Source organism: Colobus angolensis, unplaced genomic scaffold (genome assembly GCF_000951035.1).
Source record: "Colobus angolensis palliatus isolate OR3802 unplaced genomic scaffold, Cang.pa_1.0 Scaffold331, whole genome shotgun sequence".
NCBI classification, from domain to species: Eukaryota; Metazoa; Chordata; class Mammalia; order Primates; family Cercopithecidae; genus Colobus; species Colobus angolensis.
In genome coordinates this window covers 514,341-526,451 of record NW_012116611.1, presented here as the reverse complement: position 1 = coordinate 526,451, position 12,111 = coordinate 514,341, and positions in this window count along the sequence as shown.

The following is a 12,111-nucleotide window of genomic DNA, read 5'->3' as shown; positions in this document are numbered from 1 at the left end:
TTTTTCTTTTTCTTTCTTTCTTTCTTTCTTTCTTTCTTTCTTTCTTTCTTTCTTTCTTTCTTTCTTTCTTTCTTTCTTTCTTCTTTCTCTCTCGCTTTCTTTCTTTTCTTTCTCTCTCTGTTTACATTTGAAATTTAGATTTACTCATCTTTGGCTTTAAACAGTTGGACTATGATATACCTTGGCACGGATTTCCTTGTTTTATTTTTCTTGGTGTTTGTTGAGCCTCTTGGATTTCTAAAACTTATGTGTTATATCATATTTTAAGAAAATCCACCCTTATTTCTTTAAATATTGTTTTTTCCCATTTTCTCTCTCTATTTGTAGAACTCTCAGTGCATGTATTCTAGACTGATATTATCTGACAGGTCTCTGAGTTTATATTCACTTATTTCCTCTTTTTATTTTCTTTATGTGTAACAACATCTTGTTATCTACCCTCATGTTCCCTTCATCTTGTCTTCCTTTCTTTATTATTTTCATTACTTTGTTAAGGATTTTTTTTTTTTTTCCTTTTGAGAATATTTTCTATTTTCTTGCTTGTTTGTTCTATAATGTTGGATTGTATGATGGACACTAAAACATGTAGGCATTTGAGATTTTATTTTCTTTAAATAAATGTCAGTTGTTTTGTTTGGATAGGAAAGGGGGCAGCTCAAATCTGAGTTCAGATTCTTTCTCTTTAGCTGACCTCTTTTGTCTGCATCACGCATACATAGGTCATAGATTAGTCATAGATATGGTAGAGAGAATTGTGGACCCCATTTTTGGCTCTTTCCCTTCTAGAATTTCACCACTTCGTGTGTGTGTGTGTGTGTGTGTGTGTGTGTGTGTGTGTGTGGTGGAGGTTCACTCTTGCTGCCCAGGCTGGAGTGCAGTGGTATGATCTAGGATCACTACTACATCCACCTCCCTGGTTCAAGTGATTCTCCTGCCTCAGACTCCAGAGTAGCTGGTATTACAGGCACCTGCCACCACGCCCGGGTGATTTTTATATTTTTAGTAGAGACGTGGTTTCACCATGTTGACCAGGCTGGTCTCGAACTCCTGACCTCAGATGATCCGCCTGCCTTGGCGTCCCAAAGTCCTGGGATTACAGGCGAGAGCCACCGCACCCGGCCTCCCCATTGTCTTGTCACTCTAGTTTCTTCACCTCCAATTTTCTCGTTCCAGAGACCAGAAAGACATATTTATTCTCTGGTGTCCTACACAGACCTACACTCCATGACAGCTCTGTCTGTCCTCAGGCTAGAAGACAAAAAATGAGAACTCACTGCATAAAATTTTTCTTTTCAAAGCATAGACTCCCAACCAGGTTGACCTGCTCCTGCTCACTTTTCAAGGTATTTTTGGTAACTCTTCCGTGTGCTGTGTCCAAAGTTTGTAAGTACTATCAATAAGAGGACCAATCTCATAAGAACTTAATGTGTTATCACCTGGAGATAATGACGTATTTTTTTTTTAATTTTTCTTTCAATGTAATGCTAAAAATGATGTGAATCACTCTCTTAATTGTTAATGACCCATCCCTCCACATCTCACCATGATATGGCTCTTCTTGTCACATGACATTCATTGATTTCCTCATTAGTCCAATAAGTGAGAACTGCAAGAAGATAGACTTCAACTAAATATATTTTATACCTACAAAAGATTCCATACTCTCAAAATATAAAATGAACTGCCTAGGAAGGTATTATGTTTATTCATACCTATATTATTCAGAAACATTTATTGAGTGTGTATTATGAAGATGACACAGTGTTTAAGCAGAAATTAACCCTCAAATGTGAAAATATATACAGAATAAATTTAATTATCAACAATATAATCAAACAACGTACTCTATTATCTGTAACCAATCCTGAAAATTTGCAGATGAAAGAAAAAATCAAGTTAGAACTCCACAGTTCTCAAAAATTTTTCATTCATTATAATTAATCTTGACCAAACATTGAGGTGCTAGCCCTTTACAACACTTATAAAAATCTGTCTCATTCATGGATTTTGTAAAGTTTGTTGAAATACTGTAATAGTGAGAGATTAGTTTACATCTAGCATGGTATTTGCTGGGTGTGGAAAGTTAAAGTGAGAATGATCTGATTGATTAATTTCTATAACATGGATCTGAACTAAAATAAGATGCATACTTAATGATAGAAACTCATAATATAATGCCCTTAGCTAAACATTATGTGCCAAGTGCCTTTAAAATTCTAAGTGATATTTTAATTTTGTATAATTTGTATGAAAAATATGTTGGACATAAGAATGTTTTATATATATATACACACATACATATATGTATATGCTTATGTTATTTATTAATGAGTACTTTTATGTGCACATAACAGAGAATGAACTACCTCAGTATTTTCTATGTTTTATAAATCATATTCAATCATAAGAATGATTTTAGTAAAAAAATCAACATAACATTTAAGTTCTATGATTAAAATGTGATCAAGTTATCAATTAGTCCTTAAATATAAGCTAATATACACAAAAACAAAACAAATAATACACTTTTGAATGTTTTTGTTATAATGTTCTTAACATGTTTACTATAAATGTTTTAAAAAGTAAAGAATATGGTATAAAATGTAAATATATATTTCCCTTATTCTAAATTCCACTTCCTAAATAAAACCACTACTAATAATATTGTTGTATATTATTATGGAATGTTTTGATACATAAAGTCATATTTGTTTTAAAGACAAGTAATTCAGGTTATAGTTTTTAATTAGTTATTAATTCAGTAATATCTATCTATTCGGTTTCAATATCAATTTATTCATTTTAATTGTGGCATTTTTTTTCATTTTATTTCTAATTTTCTCCCTTTTAGAGCAATGTTTAGTAAATATAACTGCATATTTACCTTTCCATATTTATGCATTTCTGTAGAAATATTACATCAAAGTATGAATGTTTTAAACATGTTGATACATAGTGCCAAGTTTTACTTCCAAATATTCTATTAAATTACTTCCCCACAAAGTGTGCATGCTAAATGCACTAACTTACAGAATTTTAGAAACGTAAGCTATTATCAGTTCATTTAAAATCTCCTAACTTGTAGGTGAAAGATATTTCAGATGAAATTGGGTGCATTTGATTTGGGGTGGTATGATGGTAGACCAAACTTGTCATTTCATTGTTATTGTGTGTGTGTGTGTGTGTGTGTGAGTGTGTGTGTATTTGTGTGTGTGTTCATTTTTTTTTTTTATTTCAATCGTTTTTGGGGCACAGATGTTGTTTGCTTACATAGATAAGTTTTTTACTGGTGATTTCAGAGACTCTGATACACCCATCATCTAAGCAGTGCACACTGTACTTAATGTGTAGTCTCTTATCCCTCACTCCCTCCTACCCTTGCCCCCAAGTTCCAAATTTCATAGTATCATTCTAATGCCCTTGTATCCTCATAGCTTAGCTCCCACTTATGACTGAAAACATAGGATGTTTATTTTTTCATTCCTGAGTTACTGCACTTAGAATAGTGGTCTCTAACTCCACCCAGGTTGCTGTGAATGCCATTATTTCATTTATTTTTATGGCAGGGTAGTATTCCATGGTATATATGTATACCACATTTTCACATTTTCTTTATCCACTTGTTGGTTGATGGGCATTTAGGCTAGTTCCATATTTTTGCAATTGCAAATTGTGCTGCTATCAACATGTGGATACAAGTGTCTTTTTCATATAATCACTTTTTTTCTGGGTAGATACCCAGTAGTGGGGTTGCTGGATCAAATGGCAGTTCTACTTTCAGTTCTTTAAGGAATCTCCAAACTGTTTTCCATAGTGGCTGTACTAGTTTACATTCCCACCAGTATTGTAAAAGTATTCCCTTTTAATCACATCCATGCCAATAACAATTATTATTTGATTTTTAAATTATGGCCATTATTGCAGGTGTAAGGTGATATCTTATGATGCTTTTCATTTGCTTTTACTGATAATTAGTGATGTTCAGCAATTTTTATATGTTTGTTGGCCATTTGTATGTCTTCTTTTGAGAAATCTCTATTCATGCTCTTTGCCCAATTTTGATGGGTTTATTTATTTTTTTCTTGCTGATTTGTTTGAGTTCCTTGTAGATTCTGGATATTAGTACTTTGACTGTTGCATAATTTGTGAATATATTCTCCCACTCTGCGGGATGTTTATATACTCTGCTGATCATTTCTTTTGCTGTACATAAGCTTTTTAGTTTAATCAATTACAATCTATTTCTCTTTGCTTTTGTTGCATTTGCTTTTGGGTTCTTGGTCATAAACTCTTTTCATAAGCCAATGTCTAGAAGAGTTTTTCTGATGTTGTCCTCTAGAACTTTTATGGCTTCAGGTCTTAGATTTAAGCCTTTGATTCATCTCGAGTTGATTTTTGCATAAGGTGAAGAGAAGAGGATCCAGTTTTGTTCTTTTACATGTGGCTTGCCAATTACCCCAGCACCATTTGTTGAATAGGGTGTCCTTTCCTCACTTTATGTTTTTGTTTGCTTTGTCAAAGATCAGTTGGCTATTAGTATTTGACTTTATTTCTGGGTTCTGTATTCTGTTTTAATTGTCTATGTGCCTGTTTTTATACCAGTACCTTGCTGTTTTGGTAACTATAACCTTATAGTATAGTTTGGAGTCACGTAATGTCATGCCTCCAGATTTGTTCTTTTTACTTAGTCTTGCTGTGGTCATGCAGGCTTTTGTTTTTGTTCCATATTAATTTTAGGATTTTTTTTTAGTTCTGTGAAGAATGCTGGTGGTATTTTGATGGGAATTGCATTGAATTTGGGGATTACTTTTGGCAGTATGTTCATTTTCACACTGTTGATCGTACCCATCCATGAGTGTGGGATGTGTTTCTATTATATTGTATCCTTGGCCCAGAATACATACCTTCCTGCTGATAAAGCAAGCAAGTCTTCTAGGCATTACCCCTCCCAGCCTGCCCACATTTTCAGCCACAGCTCCTGCATTCCTTTCGGCAGCAGTTCTTGTTTGCCCCCTGGATTCTGCTCAAGAGAGTTTGTACCTTGTTGAATTTATTACAAAATTTAGTTGGAAACTTCTCTCACCCTGTAACCATTTCCAAATTCCATTGGCTGCCTTCCGCGAGGATGCTTGTGAGATATAGTAAGAGATGGCTTTCCTGGGCTCAAGCTGGATGTGGGAGTGCCTACAGGACTCTTCTTGCTGTTGCTTCTACTTTTATATTTCACACTAAATCCATTTCAGCTTTAGGTAAAGTTAAATCCTCCTGTAATCTGGATGTTCAGGTTCCCAGTAGGGATGTGTTTTGCAGGTAGGTTTTCTCCCTCTTACAGTTTGGGAACTCAAAGTTTTTTGCCTGTCTCGTGGAATTTTCAGCAGCGTGCCACTTCTTTCAAAGGATCTGTGAATGCCTTGTGTATTTTTGTGCATTAAATATATTACGAATATTTTTAAGTTAATTGAGTAGTTGTATTTCTTCTGCGAATTGCATGTTTATATCTTTTTCTCATTTCCAGATTTTTGGTTTTTATTATTTTCTCTTTTTTTGAGACAGGATCTTGCTCTGTCACCCAGGCTGGAGTGCAGTGTTGAGGTCGTAGCTCATAGCTCACTGCAGCCTCAACCTCCTTAGCTGAAGCAATCCTCCCACCTCAGCTTCCCAAGCAGCTTGGACTAAAGGCAAGTGCCACTTCTCCTGGACAATTTTATTTATTTATTTATTGTTGAGACAGGGTCTCACTAGGTTGCCCAGGCTAGTCTTGAACTTCTGGCCTCAAGCAATCCTCCCACCTTCGGCCTCCCAAAGTGTGAGAATTACAGTCATGAGCCACGACACCTGGCCTATTATTAATTTTTATAGATTTATGTAAGCAAGAATGTTACCCATTTGTCTATTATTTACATGATATTAGCTATTTTTGAATTTATGTTTTTATTTTTTGTTTACTGTCCGTATATTTTAAGCTTTAATAATCATCCAATCTATCAATCTGTTTAAAAAATTTCTGAGCGCTGTATCATGGTGAGAAAGGTATTCTCCAATCTATCATTATTAGAAAAAAATTGACCATATTTTCTGCAACTGTTTTTATGACGTCAGTTTTATATGTATGTGTTTAATCTATATCAATTAAATTTTGTTTAATTGTGATGAGTAAGTGTAGTGGCCAGTATGGCTCCTCCTAAGATGTCCATGCCACAATCCCTGGAACCTATTATTATGTTAGGTTATATGACAGAAAGGATTTTGCAGATGTAATTAATGTTACAAACCTTAGGATATGAAAAGTGTCTGGATCATTAAATAGGGCCAATCTACCATCCAGGAGATAGGGATGTCCCCCATCAGGCAGCCAGCAAGAAAATTCTACCTCCATCCTAAAGGGGCAAGAAACTGTATTCTGCCACTTATCTGAATGTGTTTGGAAGCAAATAATTCCCAGGACTCCACCTTGATTTCTCTGTTGTAAGACCCAAAGCTGTTAACCTAGCTAAGCCTGCCAGACTTCTGACCTAAAGAAATATAGAAATGTGAGACAAAACATAGATGTTGTTTTGAGCTACTAAATTTGTAGTAATTTCTTAAGGCAACAATGAAAATTAAGATGATATGTTTAATTTTTTTCTTATCCATTTAGAGAAAAGAATCAATAATTTGGGTTTCCCTGTTTTATTTTAAATGAGATGTATTACATTTTTTGATGGAAAAGAAAACTTCAGCCAAAGCAATCTTGAAGTAAGATGTTGTGATGTTAACTTCTGAGCCTACATACTGAATATAATGATGAAATGATAGTAAAGGAATTGTGACTGGAAAGTAATATCTATATAATATTCATACGTCTTTTTGTTCTTTTGTCATCAGTGCATATAAAATCCTTCACACCTGATCCCACATATGCTTAATAGGCAAGCAATTCTCCCCAACTGAAGCAATGCTGTCCAAAACAGAAGGGCTAACACAAATCAGGGTTTGAAGTGTATTGAAGTAAAATATGTTCTCCTATTAACAAGCAATGTTGCACTCAAATACATAAATGAATTAGAAATTTTATAAAATTGGGGAAAATTATTTTGACAAACATTCTGAGGAGGATGTATTTATAAACACTTGGGAAATCATCCTGTCATTTTTAGGCTGAAGAAAATGGTTGATTTATGTGGATTGTATAACCATTATTTTTTGTATAAAACAAAATAATCTAGAAATAATTTTTGCTCAAATAGAAACAATAATGATGTCACTAATAAAATGTTTGTAAGTTGTGTGTTAGAAACCAAATATTTCAATCTGTGATATATATTAAGCAAAAGATTTCTTTAAACCATAGAGTCATTGAAAATTTAATGAGTGTTGTGAAATTCCAACTTTACATATGTCAAATAATTTTGTGGAATAAGAAGTAGAAATGAGTAATTAAACATATGTGTATAAACCGGGTCACCCTCTCATAAGACCTAACCTTTATAGGCTGACAATTGTATATAAGAATATGAATATACTGGTAGAATTCTGATTCAAGTTTTAATTAATTTCTGTGTATCTCATACACTCTTTCCAATTTAAAGCATTCATATCCTATTAATTCCGGTACATTGCCTCTTCAGAGTGCTCAAATAGACTTTGCTGAATAAATACTTACTATAAAGAAAAGCTTTTCAACCCACCCACTTATTGTCATAAAGGCAGAAATAGTTATTTGCTTGGATCTGCCTTTTTTAACCAATTATATTTTATAAAAGTTATGAACATATACCATATTTTTACTTTTATTATTTGTTTGCCAATGCCATTGTAGTTGAACATCTTGTTTGTCTCCTTCACAAGTGAGATGTGAAATTTCTCTCAACTTGAGATTAAAGGCATCAAACTAACCTGATATTTAAAGATTTCTTTCATTTGGATTTGAACAAAGTCTGTTCTATTCCTTAAAAAAGAATTCTCAATGATGCCAAACCTTTTTCTGTATTCAAGCTTGTGCTGAGGATGACATTGGTTCTCTGAAATAAATTCCCAGCTTTCATATATGACAGCTAGTTTAACGCAGAGCAAAACAACTACCATCATTCACATTTTGTTCCTAAGTATAATGGTAAAAATGTTCAGTGACAAAAACATATTAGAGAAATATACAGTTTTATTGATGGATATTACAGAGGATATTAAAGAAATATGTGCATCTGTTTCTCACCTAAAATAAGATCTTTTTTAAAAAAACTTACTTTGTTTCATTTTACCTAATTCTCATATATTCTTATTAATAACTCAGATAATTTCATGCATAAAAAATCCATTTAATTGCTAAATAAAGGGAAGAACAGTTAAAAGAGTAGTCAAACATGGCAGGATATTGTTAAAAAGCTATCATATTTTCAGATACATCTGCCACTGTTGAGGGAGCAATGTGTGGCAAGATAAGTAAATTACTAAAGGCATGTAATAACCAGCAAGAAGAGATATTTAAAAAGAAGTTCCTAATTAGTTTTATAGATAGAACTAAGTGACTCTCTCTCATATGAAGTAGATTTTAAAACATAATTATCCATGAAGATGTGATTATTTTAAAATATTTTATGCACTTTTTTAATCATCTGGAAATGTTTTATTATTTTTTCATGAATATTTTATGAAGCACTAAAAAATATTGCAATGTAGAGATCTTTCAAAAGTCTGAGGTTCACAAAAATATTGTAATGCACAAGATTTAACTGAGATATCAGAAAACAGAAGCAAAATTATAATAGTTGTATAGTTAACACAATATTTCAAAATATATTGTAAGTTATATAAATGCAAAAATTAAGATTTTTGTATTTGAACATCTTAAGAGCTGCTTAAAATTATTCCCTCAAAAGCATAGGTTTAAACATTTTATTCTGCCTCTGATTAATCTTTAATGATATCTTAGTTATGGCCAACAGTAACAGAAGAGCTATTTTAACAGATCCTACAGTAAACCAGGCAATGCTTGTAGGCTGGAAGTATGCAGCTCAGCCTTCATGGCTTATAGACTATTGCACCGTGGCTGCAGCAAAATTAGTATCTGCTTCCTAATGTGCATACCTCTGTTGTTTAGACAACGCTGATGAATTTGCTTCATCTGCAGAGCCTAAAAAGATGATTAAGTCTTTTCTGTCCCTAGTGTCTCAATGAAGTAATTCTGGCTGTCAGTATACGATTATACTTCTTTTTACTGTTACAGAGTTGCATGTTTACACTTAATCTTAAATGACAGGTTGAGCAGTAAGTTAGAAAACAGAGGAAGCTTGGTGAGATCGTGTAGAATTGCTGAAATTCATTAGACATCGAGGCTTCATAATTTATATTTCAGTGTAAATTACGAATTTGTACATTTGTCTCATCATGTTATAAGTCAAGATTGGACTCAAAACAGAATCACAGGAAAGAAAAAATGTCTAAGTATCAAAAATATAACCTATCAGTGTTAGGGCATTGTTACTAATTGCAGTGAAACATATGGTTTTTATAAGATAACTGTGTTAAACGTGCGATGCACAACTTAAGTCTTTAACAAGGTCTCCTTATCTTTTACTCCGCCTATCCCATATTCTCTCTTGGAGCTCTGATGACTGCAAAAGAGATTTATCAATATATACATTAACATTAATGCACAGCTAACTCAGTCATTAGTGTCATAGCTCAGGTTTTTGAGGAATTCAAGTGTAGCATCTTATCATGTCACCTAAATGAACGGTAAAACGAGCTGTGCCAGCAGCAATTCTGATTATTTGGCTGTAAGCGTAGTTTTGTCACACATCTTTTGAAAGGTACTAAAAATGGTAAACCAACATTTTCATCAATATCAAGTTTTCATGGATAGCATATTGTTTTGTAAGTTACTTTTTCCTGGTTTGATAATTAGAAAATGCTATTGAAGGTATACTTTTCCTTAGAATAATCACATTTGGCATAGATTATCTTCCTGTCATTTCTTGAAAAGATTGACATGCCCTAATTTTACAAATAAAATTGATTCATGTGTAATTCCAAAAGCATTTACAATGTAGCATAATTAAATAATAATTAGGTTATTGGTAATATGATTCTGATAAAAATATTTACATCAATATGAAGTGTATAGACCTTGCAATAGAACCAAGACTTAGAGAATGCGTTTTAAATTGATGCTTATTTTTGTGCTTATTGAAACACTTATAAACTGATATGCAGTTAGCACCTGATAGTCCTCTACAGCAAATTTAAATTTTACATTTTCACAGATATAAACTGATTAGAAGGAATGTTAAGCTAGATCTGAATTTCTGTAAAGCAAGATAAGTATATACGGATATGTGTGTATAAATATTATATATCTATAGGATTTCTTATATTTGTAAATTTATCTCTTTTTTCAATAACTTGAGGATATTAAGCACTGATATATGGATATCAGTGATTGAGGATATATGCTAAGCACTGTTCTGATACAGATGATATATTAGGATCAAAGACACAAATTCTCCAGCCTCATGTAGCTTACATTTTAGTAGCAAAGTCAGAAAATAGCCAAACAAATGTATAGTATCATATCAGGTAGTGATAAGTCATATAAAACAATTAAATAAAAGGAATAATTAAAGAATAAAATGGCCATATTGTAGATAGGAAGTCCGTGGAAGGCTTCTATGAGGAGGTAATATTTGTATAGAGACTTCAGTAAAGTGAGGAAATGATACATAAGATAAAACAAATAAGAAACCAACCTTCCACAGGGTTAGCCTGCACAATTCATGTTAATCTGCTTTGTCCATGATGGTTTACATGCATATAAGTGATGTAAAATATTTTATTCCCTTAGGAGGTTTAACTATTGTCTCTGCAATCTTGTTTGTATATTCAAATTGTTGTAGGTTCTTTGTAATGACTAACAGAAGTCAAGAAAGAAGAAAAAGAAAACAAAACACAACTTAAAATATAATTGAATGCTGTTTTCATTTAAATGCTTTTTATTTCTCCTATATCAGATTATGGAAGCTTAAAGGAACCTTCGGGAATTTAGAGATTATTCTCCAGTCCACTCTCCCTCCTTTCATAGATGGTAGCTCAGGTAAATATGCGTGGTGTGTGTGTGTGTGTGTGTGTGTGCTTGCCCATGTTTGAAAAAGAGTGCTGCTTATTCTGGTCCATCTTTCCTTTTCATACTGCACATAATGAAGTTTATCTTAGTTTGCAGAATTGCTCGGAAATATAATTCAGTTTCTGTTTGTGGTTCGACAACGTTCCCACACAAATTAAAGAATAATCTCTTTTAGCAAAAACTCAAACCTCCTTACTGTGATGAGTGCTTATTGAAAGCAGGATGTTATCTTTCACTCGGATAAATTGAATCCTGTGTCTAAATAGTAGATATCCATGTTATAAGATCAGAATTTGGCTTTCAAAGGGATTTTTAATTGTTGTGGGTACACATCGGGTGTATATATTTATGGGTACATGAGATGTTTTGATAGAAGCATGCAATGTGAAATAAGCATATCATGGAGAATTTTGTTTCTTCATATTTTCTTGGGAATATATTCTTCCTTGAGATGTAAGTCTCAGTTTTCCTAGTTATAAAGAGTTATTTTGTAAAAGGTTCCTATAGCATTTCCATGTGACCTCATATGTTAAAGCAAAATTTCTAAAATCGTCTCCCAGGGATGTTTCACCTTAATCCTCAGAACATGAGACAATGATGAGATGTCACTCTTGTGAAAATGTTATATTACATGGCATAGTGGATCCTAAAAATAGAGTGGTTATCCTAAATAATTTGGTTTGCCCCATGCAATCACATGAACCCTTAAAAGAAGACAACTTCGTCAGGCTGGTGGCATAAAAAAAGACAATCAGATAGATTTAAGACTTAGAGAATGCGTTTTAAATTGATGCTTATTTTTGTGCTTATTGAAACACTTATACAGTGATATGCAGTTAGCACCTGACAGTCTTCTACACCTGATGGTGTAGTGAGATTTAGCACACCCTTTCCGGTTTCAAGAAGGAGGCGGCCACATGAGAAGAAACGTGAGCAATCTTAAGAAGCTAAGAGAGTTCCCTGGCTGGCCGCCAGCAAGTAAAAAGGACATCCATCATATGACTTCAAGACAC